Source organism: Oncorhynchus tshawytscha, linkage group LG33 (assembly GCF_018296145.1).
Source record: "Oncorhynchus tshawytscha isolate Ot180627B linkage group LG33, Otsh_v2.0, whole genome shotgun sequence".
NCBI classification, from domain to species: domain Eukaryota; kingdom Metazoa; phylum Chordata; class Actinopteri; order Salmoniformes; family Salmonidae; genus Oncorhynchus; species Oncorhynchus tshawytscha.
The window spans coordinates 14,915,140-14,937,875 of NC_056461.1; the positions used below are offsets into that span (position 1 = coordinate 14,915,140).

General features: G+C 44.7%; 1 long non-coding RNA gene across 2 annotated transcripts in view; it reads left to right on the forward strand.

The window, feature by feature from the left end:
• LOC121841690 overlaps nucleotides 1–22,736 on the forward strand; it is a 46,590-nt gene that overhangs the window by 21,892 nt on the left and 1,962 nt on the right. The window contains exons 2-3 of one of the 2 annotated variants that reach the window (XR_006080729.1): nucleotides 12,697–12,747; nucleotides 15,067–15,151. This is a non-coding gene — a long non-coding RNA (uncharacterized LOC121841690). Of the gene's footprint in view, nucleotides 1–11,706; nucleotides 12,748–15,066; nucleotides 15,152–22,736 lie in introns of those variants that run through there. The other variant, XR_006080728.1, reaches the window with a different exon arrangement.

Genomic DNA, 22,736 nt, shown 5'->3' on the forward strand with positions numbered 1-22,736 from the left:
CTCTATCCCTCACTCATTTTCCTGCTTTGTTGTTGTTGTTCGGATGTGATGTTTAGATTGCATCATCCTCGATCCCTCTACAAAGCACAACATGTTGGGTAACATGATTGACAGGCCACAGAGACACTGCCCTAAGTTGCAAATGCATAGGAATCTTACTGCTTGAGACTGTTGACAGTCTGTTGACAGAGATGGTTTCTCACTCTTTGGATGGACTTAGATATCAAGACAGAATGAACAGGTCTGTGTGGGAGTGAGCAGAGGCTGTGTCCATGGGTGCGTGTGCCTGCCCTGAACTCTACATTGGCTGTGTGTTATTAGATGAATCATGCAGTTACCCAGGTCATAAAATGCTGCAGTTCAAAGGACCACCCCACTGTTTGCCTGCTCGAGAGAGAGAGAGAGAGAGAGAGAGAGCTTTATTATTCTCCTCGACAGCATGCTGAAGAGATACAGGGAGGTGAGTACAAACTCAGCTTTTGGATGCTATTATCGTATGTTTTTTTTTAAGACTGTTTCAGGCAGTTTTTTTGACCAAAGTGACTTGACTGGTGTTGTTGTTCTGGCTGGTGCTGTCGTTGTTGTTCCGGCTGGTGCTGTTGTTGTTGTTCTGGCTGGTGCTTGGTGGATGTTGTTCTGGCTGGAGCTGTTGTTGTTCTGACCTCTTCCCAGTGTAGTTGTGTTTGTGTGACAGAGAGAGGAGATGGTTCAGAGGTCACGGATGATCCGGGGTGTTGTTTTTGCCACCATTTATATCTGTAAATTGCATTAGAAATGTCATAAGCCCCTGTTTTTGCTTCATTCATTCCATGATCCTTGCCTGAGCTTCCAACACTTTCATGGTTGAACTGATTTCAGTCTCCTCAAGGTATTATGATGGGATGGACTATAGTGGAATGGAAGTGTGGAAACAAATGTCATTTTTCAACACAAGGATAATGGCCGCGATCAGAGTTATTGTAACACAAGGTACATCCATGCTTCAGTACAGGACAGCCATGCTGTGTACTGAGATCTAGCAGCCAGATTCACTTGGAAATTGGACCTCCATCCATGTCCCGAGGACGTCGGGAGATGCCTTCAAAACCTTGCTAGGGCATTTTGGATGGAGATGGTGGATGGGCGTAAGCCACAAGCCGGGTGTTGAATCCCAGTGCTAGACAGTCGTTTTACATTTGTTTGTTTTAACCTTATCCCAAACCTTAACCTTGTTAGTTCTAGATCTGTCATTCTCATTGAAAGCAAGTCTATGAAGTAGTAGATCTGTCATATGTGCCCTATTTCTATGCTTCCCGTTCTTAAGTTTTGTTTTTGTTTCTTTTACTTTTGGTTTTGTACACCAACTTCAAATAGATGAAAATGAATATTTGTGATTATTGAAAATATATTTCACAGCGGTTTAGATGGTACAATGATTTTCTACACTATACGGTTAAAGGTGCAATATGCAGAAATCGCTCCACCATTTCCTGGTTTCTAAAATCTGAATCGTTCGTCTAATTACAGTTTATGCTAAATTGATTGTTTTGTCACATAAACTGAAATTAGGCAATATATTCACATTTTTACCTTTTAACCATTGTTTTTGTTTGAACCCAAAACTCTTAACTTAACCATTCAGAATGAGAGACAGCAGCGGTGAAACCCGAGATGCAGCTGCAGTAGAAGGAGTAACCCATTGTGTCCAAAACATGTCCAAATTTGACATTTGGAGCAATTTAGACATTTTATATTTGAAGAAACATGGAAAAACGTCCGAACCTGAGGTCAAATTGGTCAAACCATAAGATATTTTTGGATCTTTCTTCACGGTGTCTAGTTTCTCTATATCATAGACCTCACAGTCACTACGGGACAGCAAGGTACACTAATCTGTGGTGAAGAAGGAACTACCCAGATTACTCTACTACGATAGGGCAGTTGTGAAATGACTCAGTCGCGAAAGGCTGGTTTCTGAAATGAGTTGCCACCGATTGGTTGGATGATGTGTCAGTCACAGAAAGGGGTAGGGCTGCCTGGCTTCATTACAACCAGTGATTCAAACCACCTGTGGGGACTTCACCTGAAAGTAGCAATGTGCTTGTTTAAGGCTTTAGGCCAGTGCTCTTTTCTCAAGCACACACACACCACAGTTTCCAAGGCTATGGTAATACAAATACAAGAGTCAATCTGAATAATATGTGTGTTCTCTCACTCTCTCTCACTTTGTGGAAATCACACTGACATTGTCATTGTAACCGGGCCTTTCAGAGCTGTGGGCAGGAATGACTGTGACATCTCATTTTCACAAAGAGAGCAAAAAAGGACACGGTTGTCAAACAGACATTATCACCATTTACACATCACACACTTGAAAACCCCTCTTTTAAACCGTGTAAGAACTATATTTCCCCTCAGTAGAGGGCAATGACATTTTAACTTAAGTATGAGATGGCAATGACATTTTAAGTTGAGTATGAGTGGGGGTATAAAAGAGAATTTGGTGGGAAATGGAATACGCTGTTGGACATGATTTGAATTCTAGATGTATGTGGGTTGGGAGTACTTCAGTCTTCGTTTGAGATGCTTTCGCCCTGTCAAGGCAGGTCAAAGAAAATAAAAATCTCTCATTTGTTAAATTCTTACTTACGAGTCCTTTTCCAACAATGCAGAGTTAAAGATACAGATCAAATGAAAATAGAAACAGTGACATGAGGAATAAAGATACGGGGAATAACAATAAAGAGTAAAAAATAACATGGCTATATACAGGGAGTACCAGTACTGAGTCAATGTGCAGGGCTACCAGGTAATAACATGGCTATATACAGGGAGTACCAGTACTGAGTCAATGTGCAGGGCTACCAGGTAATAACATGGCTATATACAGGGAGTACCAGTACTGAGTCAATGTGCAGGGCTACCAGGTAATAACATGGCTATATACAGGGAGTACCAGTACTGAGTCAATGTGCAGGGCTACCAGGTAATAACATGGCTATATACAGGGAGTACCAGTACTGAGTCAATGTGCAGGGCTACCAGGTAATAACATGGCTATATACAGGGAGTACCAGTACTGAGTCAATGTGCAGGGGTATGAAGTAATTGAGGTGCACTACATGACAAAAAGTATGTGGACACCTGCTCGTCGATCATCTCATTCCAAAATCATGGGCATTAATAAGGAGTGGGTCCCCCCTTTGCTGATATAACTGCCTCCACTGTTCTGGGAAGGCTTTCCACTAGATGTTGGAACATTGCTGTGGAACTTTGCTGTGGGGACTTGCTTCCATTCAGTCACGAGCATTAGTGAGGTCAGGCACTGATGTTGGGCGATTAGCCCTGGTTCGAGGTTGGTGTTCCAATTCATCCCAAAGGTGTTAGATGGGGTTGAGGTCAGGGCTCTGTGCAGGCCAATCAATTTCTTCCACACATATCTCGTCAAACTATTTCTGTATGGACCTTTCTTTGTGCACGGAGGCATGTATGCTGTAGCGTTAAGATTTCCATTCACTGGAACTAAGGGGCCTAGCCCGAACCATGAAATATAACCCCAGACCATTATTCCTTCTCCACCAAACTTTACAGTTGACACTCTGCATTGGGGCAGGTATTGTTCTCCTGGCATCCGCCAAACCCAGATTCATCTGTCAGGCTGCCAGATGGTGAAGTGTGATTCATCACTCCAGAGAACGCGTTTCCACTGCTCTAGAGTCCAAAGGCGGCTAGCTTTACACCACTCCAGCCGACACTTGGCATTGCGCATGGTGATCTTAGGTTTGTGTGCGGCTGCTTGGCCATGAAATCCATTTCATGAAGCTCCTGACAAACAGTTATTGTGTTGACATTGCTTCCAGAGACAGTTTGGAACTAGGTAGGGACTGAGGCAACCAAAGACAGACTCCACTACAGCCCCATCAATGTGGATCGGGGAGTGCTCGCCCCTCCGTTTCCTGTAGTCCACGATCAGCTCCTCTGTCTTGCTGACATTGAGGGAGAGGTTGTTGTCCTGGAAACCACACTGCCAGGTCTCTGACCTCCTCCCTATAGGTTGCCTCATCGTCGTCGGTGATCAGTCCTGCCACCGTCGTGTTGCCATTGTGATGATGTGGTCTGAGTCATGCGCGGCCACTCTGTGGGTGAACAGGGAGTACAGAAGGGGACTAAGCACACAACCATGTGGGGTCCCCGTGTTGATGGTCAGTGAGGCAGATGTGTTGTTGCCTACCCTCACCGCCTGGGGAAGACCCATCAGGAAGTCCAGGATCCAGTTGCAGAAGGAGGTGTTCCGTCCCAGGGTCCGGAGCTTGGAGGAGACTATGTTGTTAAATGCTGAGCTGTAGTCAATGAACAGCATTCTTACATAGGTATTTCTGTTGTCCAGGTGGATGAGGGCTCACCTTGTGATGGTAACCTGTTTTAAAGGTCTTACTCACATCGGCTACGGAGAGCGAAATCACAGTGGTCCGGAACAGCTGTTGCTCTCATGCGTGGCTCAGTGTTGCTTGCCTTGAAGCAAGCATAGAAGGCATTTAGCTCGTCTGGTAGGCTTACATTGCTGGGTAGCTCACGGCTGGGTTTCCCTTTGTAATCTATGATAGTTTGCACGCTATGCCACATCGGTCGAGCGTCAGAGCCGGCATAGTATAATTTGAAAACTTTCTTGGTAAATAGTATGGTCTGCAGCTTATAATGAGGTATTCTAACTCAGGCAAACACAAATTTGAGACAATCCTTAACATTAGAGATTGCGCACCAGATGTTGTTAACAAAGATTAACACCCCCTCCCTGTGTCTTACCTGAGGCTGCCGTCCTGTCTAGACGATGCATAGAAAAACCAGCGAGATGTACAGTACCAGTCAAAAGTGCTCAGAATATGTGGGAACTCCTTCAAGACGGTTGGAAAAGTTTTCCTTATGAAGCTGGTTGAGAGAATGGCAAGCTGTCATCAAGGCAAAGGGTGGCTACTTTGAAGAATCTCAAATATAAAATATATTTAGATTTATTTAACACTTTTTTGGTTACTACATTATTCCGTAAGTGTTATTGCATAGTTTTGATGTCTTTACTATTATCTTACTATGTAGAAAATAAGAGAGAGAGAGAGAGAGAGAGAGAGAGAGAGAGAGAGAGAGAGAGAGAGAGAGAGAGAGAGAGAGAGAGAGAGAGAGAGAGACTACTTTATTATTCTCCTCAACAGCATGCTGAAGAGATACAGAGAGGTGAGTACAGAGAGAGAGAGACCTGGGGACGGCAGTTCTCCGGCCAGTGCCAAAAATGACATTCTTTGGCAGGGCACAGGGCTGCTGTAAAGCACTACTCAGGAACACAATGTTCAGGATGCTGGATGAAGCAAAGAAGCACTCTTAGATTAAACAAGACCAATGTGATAACGGCTGAGCTCGAATGGAAAATAACACAGTCGAAGCATTACTACAACACTGTTGAAACATAACTAACATTACAGGAACAGTCACTTGCCAAAGTTCTTTGGTTTACTTTGCGGAGTGATTGATTGAGTGGCCTATTGGCTGGAGGAAGTGTCAATCTCCTGGCTGTGGTCCTAGCCCAACAGAGGGGAGTTATTCTGCCTGCAATGCCAAGGGTAATGAGAACAACGGCACCACTGCATCAGGCTTCTGGGGTCTGTGCCAGTCTAGGGGCCTCTCTCGCCATCCATCCTCTCTCACCCTCAGTCAGCCACAGATGGGTGATGTGTCCCCTGGGTGTGGTAGTGGATAACCAAGAGACTGAGCTGAGACATCTGGTCAGCTCCTCTGATGTGCTGTCAGATAATTATATAAAATGGCCATCATTATAGCATCTGAGCATTCATTTGTCTTATTAAATGGACATTTGACAGACTTCCAATAGCAATCCATTAGTTTATTAAGATGTCTTGTGAAGAGGCAGGTAGAACTATTTTTGCATGCAGGTGTATTGCTTGTCCACTAGAGAGCAGTGTGTGCTGGACTGTTGTATTTTTTTGCCAGCTCAGACGTGATTTGTTTACTTCCTGTAAATTCCTGTAAATGACTGGTGCTGGTGGATTATCAGTGGAATGTGTCAGGGATTGACAGGTGGATTATCAGTGGAATGTGTCAGGGATTGACAGGTGGATTATAAGGGGGATGTGTCAGGGATTGACAGGTGAATTATCAGGGGGATGTGTCAGGGATTGACTGGTGACACTATCTATCGCTCATACTAATATAACACACTATCTTTCTCTGTCTTTCTATCTCTCTTTCTTTCTCTCCGTCACACACACACACACACACACACACACACACACACACACACACACACACACACACACACACACACACACACACACACACACACACACACACACACACACACACACACACACACACCTCCTTGTCATTAAGTGGAGTATAATGGCCATTGGGCAGTTATAATGGCCATTTGGCATTAATACGAGTTTTGATGAGTCCATCAGGCTGGATGATTATGGCACAGCAGTTACATTCGTCCCAGGGAGGAGGTGATTGTGATGGTGACTGCCCGGATGGAACGGCACTGCTGTTACAGTGTCTTCATGTAGGGAAGGGATGTTTTGGTCTGGGCATTAGGCATTTGCTTGGAGATGGTAGTATGTCTGTGTGTGGTAGGGCTGGGTTAGAGGATGGTTTTATATAAGGTTGGGTCACCATATGGACATCTGTATATTTAACGTTGTTACTGTATGTCTCCGTTTCCAGTAATTGACACCCCCCCAATTTGGGGATCAATGTATACAGGATCAATGCCTGTCCTCTGCTTTGTTATTGATCCAGGATCTCCTGGTAGTGATGGACTCAGGATGCGGCTCTGTGTGTGTGCGTGGGTGGGTGTTTGTGTTCATCTGTGTGTGCGTGCGTGCCTGTCTCTGTGCATGTGTGTGTATTTGTGTGTCACTGCCACACATGAAGTGTGGAAGCTGTCCATAGGGGTTAATTTCCTTCACATGAGGGGGGGAGTGGAGGGAGTGGGCATGGAAAGGTACTCATTGGGTTGTTGGACCCAGCAGCTCTAACAAGGCTGTCTGTGACTCATCACAATGTGTGTGCTGCTAACAATGTGTGAGATTTGCTGTGGCTGGCATTACGAAACCCGGAGTGTTTAGCCCCTCTCACCCAGTCCAGCCTCAGAGAGAGAGGGAGAGAGAGAGTGTTTGTGTGTGTTTACTGTTAAGTGATGTTTATGTAAAATCTCTCCCCGCCTCTTTGCTGGGAGTGAGAGGCTTGTTGAAGATTTATCAGCAAGGACAGACAATAAAGAGATGATGACCTTATAACACGAACCTTATATAAAGAACTCTCTTTCTATCTTACTTTCTCTCTCTGTTTGTCTCTTTCTGTTTGTATCTCTCTGTTTGTCTCTTTCTGTTTGTCTCTTTCTGTTTGTCTCTCTCTGTTTGTCTCTTTCTGTTTGGCTTTCTCTCTGTCTTCCCTCTCCCTCTACTGCCTTGAGCGGAATATCTAGAAGGAGATCAGATAACGTCTATGCCATCAAAGGTTATATTGGAGATGTACTGTATATCATGAAGGCAGAAGTTTTCCTCTTGATCCTGTCCACAGTGTTGTGGTATGGTGATGAATGTTGAATTGTTGTGTACATTTTGTGTGTGTAATGTACAGTAACTGATGTGTTTGCATAAAGGTGTGTGTTTATGTGTGTGTATGTGCTTAGGGGTGTGGTTGATTGGGATCTGTACCAGATATGTATTCGGGGTCAAAGTTGAAGTCTTTATGTTAATGGGGTGGGTGTTGACGGAGGTTGTTTTTGGTCACTGGTGACGTTGTGTGTGTGTGTACTGTGTGTAGGGTTGTGTACTCTGTGTGTGTGTGTGTGTGTGTGTGTGTGCGTGTGTGTGTGTATCATTCTGTTTCTCTAAACATAACATTTCGAAGTTGCTTCATACCTCAAATGTCAAAGTTAAGGGTTAAGGTTTGGGATATTAGTCATTGAATTACGCCCATTCACCACCCCTGTCCGCAACTCCCAAGCAAAATTCAAGTCTACTCCGTGGCATGTTTTCATGGATGCCAAGTGAAGCCAGGCTTTCCCAAAAAATGTACCAAGAAAAAAACAATAAAATTTAAATATTTTGTTTCTGTGTTTCATAATTTTCTTTCAATTCGGAGGAGGCTTTATGCATCTCACTGGTGAAGCATCCAAGCGAGCAAAACAGCGCCCCTCTGTCTCTCTATGTGTAGCCCATCTATCGGAAGCTGTCTGGTCAAAAAGAGTAAGATATTGTTGCAGCCCATACATTGAATGCAAGGGAAGCCAGCGAGCATTTGGCCTCTCTTAATAAAAATATATAAATAGTAGCCAATCAGCATTGAGCTAAACTGAGCAAGCTCAACTGTGAATGGTCCTGGCGCACCAAAAAAAGGTGTCAAGGGAAGCCTGGTTGGATTTGGCTTCACACCAATCACATCACATGAAAAGCCAAACTTCATTGACAGAAACATCTTAATTTGTTGCATCTCGTTGTTGTTGTCCTCCAGTGGCTAGCTAGCTAAAATTGTCCCTTTCCTAAATTAGCCATGGATGGAGATAGGGATTTGGACTTAATTCTCCGTACTCACCAATGATTAGAACTGCGATTCTGATCCAACCATAAATGCATACATTGTTGTGCCCCTGGCCTGAGAGGGTGGAAGTTCAAGCTAGATGTAGCTAGATGTAGAAGGCTAATGTTAACTAGCTAATGTTGCCCATGAAAGGAAGTTAGGTTATTGAGCAAGCATTTTAACCAACTAGTTTAGGACAACAAAAACTAAAAGTGTGTATGTTTTGGCAACATGAAAGAAAGGAGGATGCCATTGGTGTTTCTCCACAAGTAGGATGAGTCAATATTTTGTTCTACTTGCAAACACACACACACACACACACACACACACACACACACACACACACACACACACACAAAAAACACAAACACACACACACAAATCAGTACCATGGACAGCCACATAATTTTTAGCTTCTGTTGATTGGACTGAATTGTTTTTGGTATTTTAGTTGTCACTGTATTAGATTAAGCAGAAGTGATCTGATAATGTTGAAATGTTGAAGTTGAAATGGTGCTGGAATAGTGGAGGCAGCTCCTGTTTTCTTTGTGACTTGCAGTAACTCTCTGTGGTTCTAAATCAATAGTTGTTTAGTAGTCCTACAAATGTCAGAAACATTAACATGCTTGACCATGCTGTTGATCATGTAACTGTTTGTTATACATACAATATCGTTTTTGGACTTCACCAGACAGATGTTGCTCTCCAGTTTTGTGATGAAACAAAAGTGGGGTTGAATGTATTCTGCCACTGTGTCTTCTTATTGTCTCGGCCTTAGGCCTATATATCACTGTGGCAAGGCATATGAACTAACATGTTAGAGAGCAAACAACTATATTAGAACAACACGTTGTAATATGACATTTTCTTCTGGCTTGGCTTCCCAAGTGATTTTACCCACTCACCCCTACTGAGCCTACTTGACCTCGATTTCCCGAGTCCTGGGATTACAGTCATTAACCACCGCCATTTGCAACGCTCTACGAAGGCATTTTCCAGCGTCGTTAGGAGATGGACAGACGTCCCATTTCTAAGTCAATCTTGGGCGCTCTGGCTTGTGTGTGTGTGTGTGTGTGTGTGTGTGTGTGTGTGTGTGTGTGTGTGTGTGTGTGTGTGTGTGTGTGTGTGTGTGTGTGTGTGTTTTGGACTGGCCATACACACCACATCACTTCTTTCACTACGACTCTGCCTCACATACATACCCAACTATTAGTTCTAGGATGTGCTGTATGATGATGCTGTTTTTGACAGATGAATGGAAGTTTGGAGGGACTGATTAAATGGAGGGAGGGATAGATTGAAGCAGGTGGAGGAAGGAGGTGGTATTAGGCAGATAGCTGCTGGGGGTTGTGGGAAGTGAGAGGGACAGGGTCAGAGTATCGGGTGACTTGGGATGAGATGTAGAACTAGGTGAAGGGTTATGGACTGGAAGACAGGGGCTGTTATGGGGTTGTGGTGGCACATACACACACACACACACACAAACACACACACACTGAAACACACACACAGACAGTGCTGGCTGCTGGCACCTGATGAAGAACATCAAGAGTGAAAACCTCAGTGACTCATAGTCCAGTCATGGAACCATAAATGCAGAGTACTTATGTGTTCATGGATGTGGACATGTTCAACTATACTTGTGGGGACCAGAAGTCTCCATAAGAATAGTAAATGAACAACATTTTGACCAACTGGTGACATTTTGTTTGTCCCCACAAGTTCAAATGCTATTTCTAGGGGGTTTAGGGTTAAGGTTAGAATTAGTGTTAGGGTTAGAATTAGTTTTAGGGTTAGTTTTAGGGTTAGGGTTGGATTTAGGGTTAGGGTAATGGTTAGAGTAAGGGCAAATAGGATTGTAAATGGGACTGAATTTTGTGTCCCCACAAGGTTAGTTGTACAAGACTGTGTGTGTGTGTGTGTGTGTGTGTGTGTGTGTGTGTGTGTGTGTGTGTGTGTGTGTGTGTGTGTGTGTGTGTGTGTGTGTGTGTGTGTGTGTGTGTGTGTGTGTGTGTGTGTGTGTGTGTGTGTGTGTGTGTGTGTGAGAGACAGGTGTTCCGGCACAGTGTGAAGTGAGTCAGGAGTGAGGAATCCACCAGTAAGGGTTCATTTATTTTGCCGGGAAACAGAGAGGTACCCCTCAACACACACAACACACCGCAGGCCACACACCATGCATACTCCACGAGAAAGGACCACAGGCAACTTCCTAGCATTCCACTGGTGTGTGTGTGCATGTAGACTAGAGGTCGACCGATTATGATTTTTCAACGCCGATACCGATTATTGGAGGACCCAAAAAAAATGCCGATACCGATTAATCTGCCAATTTTTTACATTTATTTGTGATAATGACAATTACAACAATACTGAATGAACACTTATTTTAACTTAATATAATACTTAATATAACACATCAATAAAATCAATTTATCTAATTTATCTAACGGGTGGCATCGCTAAGTCTAAATATTCCTGTTACATTGCACAACCTTCAATGTTATGTCATAATTACGTAAAATTCTGGCAAATTAGTTCGCAATGAGCCAGGCGGCCCAAACTGTTGCATATACCCTGACTCTGCGTGCAATGAACGCAAGAGAAGTGACACAAGTTCACCTGGTTAATATTGCCTGCTAACCTGGATTTATTTTAGCTAAATATGCAGGTTTAAAAATATTTACTTCTGTGTATTGATTTTAAGAAATGCATTGATGTTTATGGTTAGAGACACGTTGGAGCAACGACAGTTCTTTTTCGCGAATGCGCATCGCATCGATTATATGCAACACAGGACACGCTAGATAAACTAGTAATATCATCAACCATGTGTAGTTAACTAGTGATTATGATTGATTGATTGATTGTTTTTTATAAGATAAGTTTAATGCTAGCTAGCAACTTACCTTGGCTTCTTACTGCATTCGCGTAACAGGCAGGCTCCTCGTGAGGCGGGTGGTTAGAGCGTTGGACTAGTTAACCGTAAGGTTGCAAGATTGAATCCCCGAGCTGACAAGGTACAAATCTCTCGTTCTGTCCCTGAACAAGGCAGTTAACCCACTGTACCTTGGCCGTCATTGAAAATAAGAATGTGTTCTTAACTGACTTGCCTCGTTAAATAAAGGTGTAAAATAAATCGGCCAATCGGCGTCCAAAAATACCGATTTCCAATTGTTATGAAAACTTGAAATCGGCCCTAATTAATCGGCCATTCCGATTAATTGGTCGACCTCTAATGTAGACGTAGTGCCTCCATGTGTTTCCATTCCAGTGAAATGGTGTTTAACATCTAGTCTCTCTGTCGATATCTCCCTCTCTCACCATGATTACAACCTTTGAAGGCCAGCCAAAACATTTTGTTTCATCTGTTAAATCTTTTCAATAAGATGTTTTTGATTGTAGACTGAGGGTTCCATTGCCCCCTTCTACCCTCCCAGCTTTCCAACACAATGGCAGCCCATCATAACCACAACCACAATCCCAACACAACAGTCACACTAACCATTACAAATGGCAGTCAGAGGATGTTTTCACTCAGAAACAGTACTGACTAATGTGCGTTAAGACGAACTGCAACTGAGGAAGACAACCAATCTATTTACAGAGAGGAGTAAAGGGAGAATCTTAGAGAGTGTTTTGGAGAGTGGCAGAGAAAGAAGGAATTGGAAAGAAAAGAGGATAAGTGGAAGAGGGGGAGAGGAAGAAAGAGAGAGAGAGGCTCACTGCCTGTTGACTCACTGAGCAGGAATGACTTGACCTGTCGTGATCTGTATGACTGAGCAGTGTGCACGCTTTCTCTTTCACATACGCTCTCTCTCTCTCTCGCACTCTCTCGCCACAGACACACTTGCCAGCTGAGTGGAGAGCTCCAGCACAGCCTCAGGGACTTAGAGGGACTCTGCCGGGGAAGAGAGACAGGCAGGGACCCCCCCCCCTCTGGAGCTCACTGGAACTTACTCTGTTTTTCTCTCTCTCTTTCTCTCTCTCTTTGTCTGTTCTCTCTCACTTAGTCTCTCTCCCCTTTCTCTCCCATTATCTCTCTATTTCTACTCTCTCCTTCTGTCTCTTTCCCTCGCTCTTTTTTCCCTCTCTCCTCTCTCTCTCTGTCTATCTCTCCCTCTTTCTCAGAATGGACACAGGATGTGAAGAGAGCAGGTGGCTGACAGTCTCACAGCAACAGTAGGTTACTTTTTCTATTTTCATTTTCTGTGTTTATAATATATAACAGGAGTTTGTTAGTGTGTTTTCGATTTCAAGGACTTGGAGTCATATTGGAACATATTACTGCAAGTCAGAACAGATTCAGAGGAGATTCAGATCTTGATCTTAATAAGTTGATTGTGTGATTATTCAATCGTGTGATTACTCAAATGCTGCCGCTTATTCTCAGAACTCATTGTTCACACACTGCCAGAGCTTGGCTTTAGGCTACGCTTTGGCTAGGTTAGTGATGATATGGTGCAGCTCTGTGCTTCGTCATTAGTAAGGAACTATGATGTAGTCTGTCTATTTGCTGATAATGACAGAGGTATTATATCTTCATTATATCTCCTCCTCCTCTGATTGCTGTGGAATACGAGAGGCTAGAGAGGGAGTTAACTTACCTACTGTATGGTTGTGAACGGGTCAACTCAGTTAGGAGCCCATATCAATTAGAAAGGGACTCCAAGGGACATTGGAATGGGCATGACATTCCATGGTGATTTATTGCGCAACATTCTGGTTTCTGAGACCAAACTCACAGAGACACACACACACACACACCTACACCTGAGGTAACTATAGCTGTTGACTCAGCTTGTTTTGTGTTTTTGCGAGGCTCCTCCCCACGCCTCCGTATGTTCTTGGAATCAGCATGTGAATGGCTGGGAGGGGTGGGTGTGGCACGCACCACTGTACCTTGACCTAACACCCGCCGCAACGCCCACACACTCGTAAACCTTTATCTTCACAAGCAACACTGTTACATACAAGGTAAGGGCATGGCAAAGTTTGATTTATATTGGACTAATTCAGGTAGGGGCTACTTCCTTCTCCCTGTCCTTCAGATGATAGAGGAACACACCTGGATTGTCCTACTGTGTGTGTGTCTGTCTGTTGTAATACAAAGGCCTCATTCTGTCAGTATGGCTGATTCACTGTACGGGGGAGGCCAGGGGAGCTTAAAGCCTGCTCGTCTCTCAGGTGACACACACACATATATATATATATATATATATATATATACACACATACACACATACACACATACACACACACACTCTTAACTCTGCTGGTCAGACTTAGCATTGTATTTGTGGGGTGTAATCATGGCCATAGAGCATGTCACTCTAATTGAAAATGCAGCTCCTGTTCTCATGGCTCTGGATGTATGGGGGCTGAGGGGGCTGGAGTTGTCTTTGTGGCCCTCTGGAGTGGCCCAAATTAAGTCAGGTCAGCTTGGGTCTCCACTTCAGGGTTGGTAGACAAGTCAGGGTCAATGGCATGGTTGTTTACGTATGTGTAATGTGTACATGAGTTGATTTAAGAGATGTTTGTGTGGGTGTGTTTTGTGTTTGCATTGGTGGTGTGTGTGTGTGTGTGTTTCCCACAATGCCAAGTGTGTACAAAGATATGAGACGTGGTCACACGAGTGGAACCCTCCACTGTTCCTACATCACCACGGAAACAGGCCTCTCATTTTGTTAACACAGACAGACTAAATTGGGGCTACATTGGAATTGCCCCACTTGACCAACAATCGCCCACAGTACTTTGAGGGATTATGCTCTTTAAGGAATAGCTAACACTTGGGAACTGAAAGGTGGGATTGACAATAATCTGTGGATAATATGTGGATGTTTAAACTTCCTCTTCGCTGTTTGGTTGTCAACAGCCCTGTGGTGTGCCCAAGCCTGTGGCTATTCCCATTTCTCCTGGTATTCCCAGTCCTCCTGGCTTGGCTGGGCTCCTCTCCAGCTTCCTATAGTTGAGTGTTTGGCATCACGCTATGCCCAGGAACACACACTGCAGCCCTGCCTGTGGGCATGAAGTGTGTGTGTGGGAGAGAGAGAGAGGGAGAGAGAGGGAGTGTCAGAGGGGGTGGAGTAAAGGTACTGTCTCTCTCAAACACACACACACACACACACACACACACACACACACACACACACACACACACACACACACACACACACTACTTAGCAGTGCCATACATTCTCACATGGTTGTGGGCTTCCTTTTCTCTACTAGTTTTTGTTGGTCGCTGAGAAAGACACCCTCTGTGTTTGGTAGAGCAGGAGTCAGAGGAGAGAAAGGAGAGGACAGGAGAGGGGCCAGACTCACCCAGGTGGACAGAGGTAGGAGTGGACGGAGGGGTCACCCATGGAGGAAGGTCATTTTGATATTCCCCACCACTGACCCTCTTGTCTTGTGTAGCCATACATCGTATTCTTGCAAGCGCAAAATCAAAGCTACTGACACATTGATGACTCGGCTGGTATCCTTGTGCTTTCTCAGGAAATGGGAGGCTGTGCAGGATATGACAAGCAGCCATCAAGTCAGCAGACTAACTGGAGAGCTCTACTTTACGTCACAGGGGACAGTGAGTAAACCTATTTATTTACTAAAGACCATACGTTTGTCATGTTCTGTTAATGACTTGTGTGTGTGTGTTTGTGTGTGTGTGTGTATTTCCATTCTGAATGTTTTTATTTGTGTGTCTGTCAGTGCCTGTATTTATTCATTGTATGTTGGTATTGTGTAGAGTATGCGCATTTGCGTTTTTGTGGGTGTGTGTATTTGTTTACATCTGTGTGTGTCTCTGTGTGAATGTGCGTCAGTGGATGGTAACCAAATCTGGCCTGCTCTGACCCACCCCTCTGGTGATGCACACACACTCTGCCACGTCTCACAGCTTTGTTGTAGTGGAATGAATACCTGTTACGTCTCGGAGGGAGGGAGGGAGGGAGGGAGGGAGGGAGGGAGGGAGGGAGGGAGGGAGGGAGGGAGGGAGGGAGGGAGAGAGAGCAGTGGGAGTTACAGAGATTGAGGGGTGATTGTTTAGGTGTGATGGATGGAGGGAGTTGGGGCCAGTACTGTGGTTAGGGTAAAGGGAAGGTCAACAAATTAGTAAATATGAGTTATGTGTCTCTCCTCTCCTATACTGGTAACTTTAAAACAGAGAATTCCCTTTTCTTCTACCTCTGGTAAATACACCTCCGTGGGACATGTTTTTTGTGGGCCTTACACAGAGACACAAAGCATCAGTGGGCGTCAATTGAGTGTTCTCAGAATAGCACAGGAAGTGACTTGATTTGACTATGACATCACTTCCATGTGGGGTCGTCCAGAACAGTTTGTTTCCGTTGGAACAAACGGTTTTGCTAATGTCATCGGGTGTGTTTATGTGTGGTAGTCCATATTTACGAGTCAAATTCACCTGGGACGACTTCTCACACACACACCCCTCCATAGCTATCACTCTGTCAGAGCTCCTATTAGCATCATTGTTCCCTCGGCAACAACAGGGTCAGGGGTCACTTAGCAACTGCAGAATGTTGAGGACAATTCCTGTGAGGGAGACTGGAGCTCAGTGCTTCTGGCCTTTTGTTCCAGAACATACCCTCAAGTCTGGAAATAGAGATAGGCTATAATATTTCCACACTGTTTTCCTCCTCAAAGTGATGACACACTCTTCTATGGTAGTCAGATGACGTCATCACAGCTGATGACATACGTTATTGTATACTTAGAGAATCTATGTCCTTCTATGATATGAGGAAGCCGGCGTGATGTTCGACATGACACTGAGCATGATGGAGTGTCTCCTCTCCTTCTGGCTCGTGCCAAGAGGGGGTTTGCATGTCTTAGAGTAGGCTTCCTCTTTCCTTATTCCCTCTCTGATCAGACAGCACACTGTAAACACAAGAGGTGGTGATCAATACAAGCAGTGTGATAGTTATTCCCAGTAACAAATGTTTTTGACAAGGTAAACAGCGGTGATAAATGACTATAGTACTGGAAAAGCATTTGTGTACATTTATGACACCACCAGGCTGTGCTGCCGTGTACCTGTGCTTCATGTACTAAACTCAGCAAAAAAAAGAAACAGCCCTTTTTCAAAGACCCTGTCTTTCAAAGATAATTCGTAAAAATCCAAATAGATCACAGATCTTCATTGTAAAGGGTTTAAACACTGTTTCCCATGCTTGTTCAATGAACCATAAACAATTAATGAACATGCACCTGTGGAACGGTCGTTAAGACACTAACAGCTTACAGACGGTAGGCAATTAAGGTCACAGTTATGAAAACTTAGGACACTAAAGAGGCCTTTCTACTGACTCTGAAAAACACCAAAAGAAAGATGCCCAGGGTCCCTGCTCATCTGCGTGAACATGCCTTAGGCATGCTGCAAGGAGGCATGAGGACTGCAGATGTGGCCAGGGAAATAAATTGCAATGTCCGTACTGTGAGACACCTAAGACAGCGCTACAGGGAGACCCGGTGGACAGCTGATCATCCTCGCAGTGGCAGACCACGTGTAACAACACCTGCACAGGATCAGTACATCCAAACCTGCGGGACAGGTACAGGATGGCAACAACAACTGCCCGAGTTACGTCAGGAACCTACAATCCCTCCATCAGTGCTCAGACTGTCCGCAATAGGATGAGAGAGGCTGGACTGATAGCTTGTAGGCCTGATGTAAGGCAGGTCATCACCAGACATCACCGGCAACTACGTTGCCTATGGGCACAAACCCACCATCGCTGGACCAGACAGGACTGGCAAAATGTGCTCTTCACTGACGAGTCGCGGTTTTGTTTATCGCGTTTATCGTCAAAGGAATGAGCGTTACATCGAGGCCTGTATTCGGAGCGGGATCGATGTGGAGGGTCCATCATGGTCTGGGGCGGTGTGTCACAGCATCATCGGACTGAGCTCGTTGTCATTGCAGGCAATCTCAACGCTGTGCGTTACAGGGAAGACACCCTCCTCCCTCATGTGGTACCCTTCCTGCAGGCTCATCCTGACATGACCCTCCAGCATGATAATACCACCAGCCATACTGCTCGTTGTGTGTGTGATTTCCTGCAAGACAGGAATGTCAGTGTTCTACCATGGCCAGCGAAGAGCCTGGATCTCAATCCCATTGAGCACGCCTGGGACCTGTTGGATCGGAGGGTGAGGGCTAGGGCCATTCCCCCCAGAAATGTCCGGGAACTTGTCCGGGCACCTGCCATGGTGGAAGAGTGGGGTAACATCTCACAGCAAGAACTGGCAAATCAGGTGCAGTCTGTGAGGAGGAGATGCACTGCAGTTCCTAATGCAGCTGGTGGCCACACCAGATACTGACTGTTACTTTTGATTCTGAACCCCCCTTTGTTCAGGGACAAATTGTTCAATTTCTGTTAGTCACATGTCTTTTGAACTTGTTCAGTTTTTCTCAGGTGTTGAATCTTGTTATGTTCATACAAATACTTACATGTTCAGTTTGCTGAAAATAAATGCAGATGACAGTGAGAGGATGTTTCTTTTTTTGCTGAGATTACCTGCGTCACACTACCTGTGTACTTTAATGACCGTTAGAGGAGGGGCCCTATATAGTACTTATAGTGCACTAAAAACGGAATAATCAGATAAAGATGATATTATGACAAAGCATATCAAATGCTGGGAGCCACGTACATATACGCTGGCAAAAGAACATTCTGGGACGTGGATATTCTTACACCTATGGCTAGTGTCACCTATGTCTCTCTCTCTCTCTCTCTCTGTCACGTTCTGACCTTAGTTCTTTTGTTATGTCTTTGTTTTAGTATGGTCAGGGCGTGAGTTGGGTGGGTTGTCTATGTTAGTTTTTCTATTATTTGGTATTTCTGTGTTTGGCCTGGTATGGTTCTCAATCAGAGGCAGCGGTCAATCATTGTCCCTGATTGAGAACCATACTTAGGTAGCCTGTCTTTCACTCTTGAGTTGTGGGTGATTTATTTTCCTGTGCCACACGGGACAGTTTCGTTTGTTTCGATTTTCGTTTGTTCTTTCACTTTGTTATTTTGTATTTTGTAGTGTTCAGTTTTACATATTAAAAGCTATGAACACTTACCACGCTGCAAGTTGGTCCGATATCTCTTACTCCTCGTCGGAAGAAGAAGACGAGCGTTTCTCTCTCTCTCGCTCTCTCTCTCTCTCTCTCTCTCTCTCTCTCTCTCTCTCTCTCTCTCTCTCTCTCTCGTGGCACTGCGACACAGAGTGATTGAACCTTTAGATATTGAGGCGGGCAGAGATCAAACCCTTCCTGTAGTCGTTGATTTGTAGCGTGGGAGAGATGCCTGAGGAATGATTTGTAGGGAAGGAGAGGAGCCTGAGGAATGATTTGTAGAGAAGGAGAGGAGCCTGAGGAATGATTTGTAGGGAAGAAGAGGAGCCTGAGGAATGCTCTTCAGATGTACTGGCGTTGATTCTAGAGGTGGAAGAGAGAAGTGCTCAGACTCAGAGGGCTTTGGACTGGCTGTGAGCCAGCAAGCAAACACTGGGTGTCTTTGAGGAGAACCGTTATGGTGCTGGCATTCACCTGAGAGAGAGGAGGTGGGGAGGGAGGGGGGAGGTCAGAAATAGTTGGCTCATATTCCATCTGCATTTCCAATGATAGAGAAATTATATATTCTTCTCTGGAGACCGTGACATAAAGTTCTTGCCTAATCATCAACCATTCCCCACTCACTCAAACACACGCCTACACAGTACTATCAGATGTCTGAACTTGAATATTTCTCTCTTGATAAACAATGTTGTACAGTCATAGCGTGGCTGCTGTTGAAGCCGGCTGGGGTTTCCTGGAAAATGAGTTTACGGTAAAAAGGAGCTCTCTTTTTGGGAAGTTGCCTTGGCGATGGGCCAACAGGGAGTGCGCCTGCGGTCACTTTTTTTGGACTGTGTGTGTGTGTCTGTATGTCTGTGTGTCTGTGTGTGTGTGTGTCTGTATGTCTGTGTGTGTGTGTGTCTGTATGTCTGTGTGTGTGTGTGTCTGTGTGTGTGTGTGTGTCTGTATGTCTGTGTGTGTGTGTGTGTGTGTGTGTGTGTCTGTATGTCTGTGTGTGTGTCTGTATGTCTGTGTGTGTGTCTGTATGTCTGTGTGTGTGTGTCTGTATGTCTGTGTGTCTGTATGTCTGTGTGTGTGTGTGTCTGTATGTCTGTGTGTGTGTCTGTATGTCTGTGTGTGTCTGTATGTCTGTGTGTGTGTCTGTATGTCTGTGTGTGTGTCTGTATGTCTGTGTGTGTGTGTCTGTATGTCTGTGTGTCTGTATGTCTGTGTGTGTGTGTGTCTGTATGTCTGTGTGTGTGTCTGTATGTCTGTGTGTGTCTGTATGTCTGTGTGTGTGTCTGTATGTCTGTGTGTGTGTCTGTATGTCTGTGTGTGTGTGTGTGTGTGTGTGTGTGTGTGTGTGTGTGTGTGTGTGTGTGTGTGTGTGTGTGTGTGTGTCTGTGTGTCTGTATGTCTGTGTGTGTGTGTCTGTATGTCTGTGTGTCTGTATGTCTGTGTGTGTGTATGTCTGTATGTCTGTGTTTGTGTCTGTATGTCTGTGTGTGTGTGTGTCTGTATGTCTGTGTGTGTGTGTATGTCTGTGTGTGTGTGTCTGTATGTCTGTGTGTGTGTCTGTATGTCTGTGTGTGTGTCTGTATGTCTGTGTGTGTGTCTGTATGTCTGTGTGTGTGGAGTTTTTGTTATTTGCCACCATGTTGACAGACATTCTGCTTTCTGACATTTGAGTGTTGTTGTGACTCAGTGTTTGTGGGCCGAAGAGAACTGTGTCAAAATTAAAAGCAAATGTGTCCCATCTCAAATGGATTTTAGCGCTTTAGTAAAAAAATAACAGTCCTCAGTTTGCTGCGGTAGATGTTTGTCATAGACTAAGAATGTAATGAAAAATAATCCTGCAGCAACAGGAAATGTGAATTATTATGTCAATTGTAATTAATGGACATTTTTGGAGGGGTTGATTCATTTAAAAAAAATGTTTTATTAAGTCTGACAATTTAAAGTGGAAATTACAAATTTAACAAGCCATTTTAAACCTTGAATACACTACAATTTGCACTTCCTGTTGTACTGCTAAATTCTCTGCGACAACACAGTGATCAAATTACGATAGCATATCTGTGTATAATTTGTTTACTGTAAACGTGAACCACTTTGTCAAAATGTGTGAGTTTTGTCTCAGCTTAATTCCAAGGAGGGGGATGGTTCCCCCCTTTCCCTTCTCTTGCAGTACACACACACAAACACACACGCTGTCAGTTGGGAGGTGTGGAGATAAACAGGAGGCTGATCACAGCAGCCCTGACTGCCTCATAATCTCTGCTACCACCCGTCATCTGGGTTTAGTGACTCACCCTGCCGTCATCCAGCCCCTCTGGGGGTCACACACGTCACCCAGAACCCCACAACACACCCCCTCTTCCTGGCTTGGGCTAACTCTGCCTGCACCCCCCTCTCTGGCTTCCTGGCAGCCTGCTCCTGAGCCGGAGGTGAAGAGAGCCTCTGTTTTTCCCTCTCGCACATTTCCAGAGCCTTTCAGTCTCATCCGCAGAAAAACAAGGGCTATTTTTTAACCCTCCTCCAATAATTAGGCTGTTAAGATTGTTTATCTGTTTCCGTGAAAGACGTGTCCTCCCGGCTTAAAGTGGCACAGAAAGTGGACCAAAGTTCGTCCCGTTCCCGGAACTGGATCCAAACAAAGCCAGATGTTTAAGATTCTCTAGAAAGCGAGGAGACGCACTTGTTATTGTCCTTTTTTTCTCTGACAGTGGAAAAATACTTTGGAGGGTTATGGAGAAACATCAGCCTGCCTTGTGTGTGTTCTGAAAAGCCAGGAACTCTTAAATCATGTCTTAGGATGGATGTGGGCTTATTTTCGTGTGTGTGTGTGTGTGTGTGTGTGTGTGTGTGTGTGTGTGTGTGTGTGTGTGTGTGTGTGTGTGTGTGTGTGTGTGTGTGTGTGTGTGTGTGTGTGTGTGTGTGTGTGTGTGTGTGTGTGGCATTCAAGTGTCTGGCACTGTACTGTATTCCTCGCTTACTGCATAGATGCTTGTTAGATAGTATTTGATTTTAAAAAAAACACTTACTCCACAACCATGATGGATGTTCTGTTCTCCCTCCATCAGACTGATCTTCCATTAGCATAGCTCCACACAGTGGGCTAATACCTGCCATCAGTACAGCCTATTACTCTGCATGGCCCATGCATGAACCCATAGCGCAGCTAGCGCTCACGCGCTAATGCACATTAACACACACATGAGCCCAGCGATACATGCTAGGCTTAACAACATCATCTGGAAAGAGATACTGACAGAGACACTTATCCAGTAATGGAGGGTCTTTATTGGTTAACTCCAGGAATGGCCCTCAGAGAATGGCCCCATCATCCAGTTTAATGCCTTATCACCACATCTGTACTGAACGTGTGGCGTCATCTGTCACGGTTCACATACTGTACAGCACAGGGGCTTTGACGGGGCTGCAGTCTCCTTCATTATCATTACTCAGTTGGCACTCTTGTTTTGTAACATCCTACGCACATTAACACGTGTGCACACACATACACAGAAACACACACACCCAATATTCACATCATGGACACCTGTGCATGTTGGCTGTGTACTCTATCATGAAAGATCTGTTTCAATGTGCAACCTTCTCCTTTAGCTTCTCCCATTGACTTTCCATTGACTTTCTTGATCAGGAATCCAATTAAGGGACTTAAGCCAGAGTTTCCAGGGGCTCTGAAAAGACTAGGAGGGAAGGTATTGTAACGACCCTGGGTCGTTACAGTATTAATCAGTAGTCAGAAGCTATTAATCACTGAAATGCCAGTCACTCCTTTGAGCCTCTTCAGCACTGCATTCCGCTACACAGTTCCTGGAACAGTTATGTCAATATAATGGCTCAGATGCTATCTTTACGGGAATGAAGGATACGCTCAGGTCAGTGATGATGTCGTCCCAGGGGGATAGAGGGGTTTGACGTGCTGCCTGTTGAAGACAGGAGAACTTAGAGAGGAGTCAGTCATCAGGCCTCATAAAGCTCTGGATGACTCACTGTTTTAACACCTCAGCAGTGTGTCCTCTCTATTCCGCTATAGTGAGTCCCATCAGAACAGTGTTTCTCACATTTATCAAAT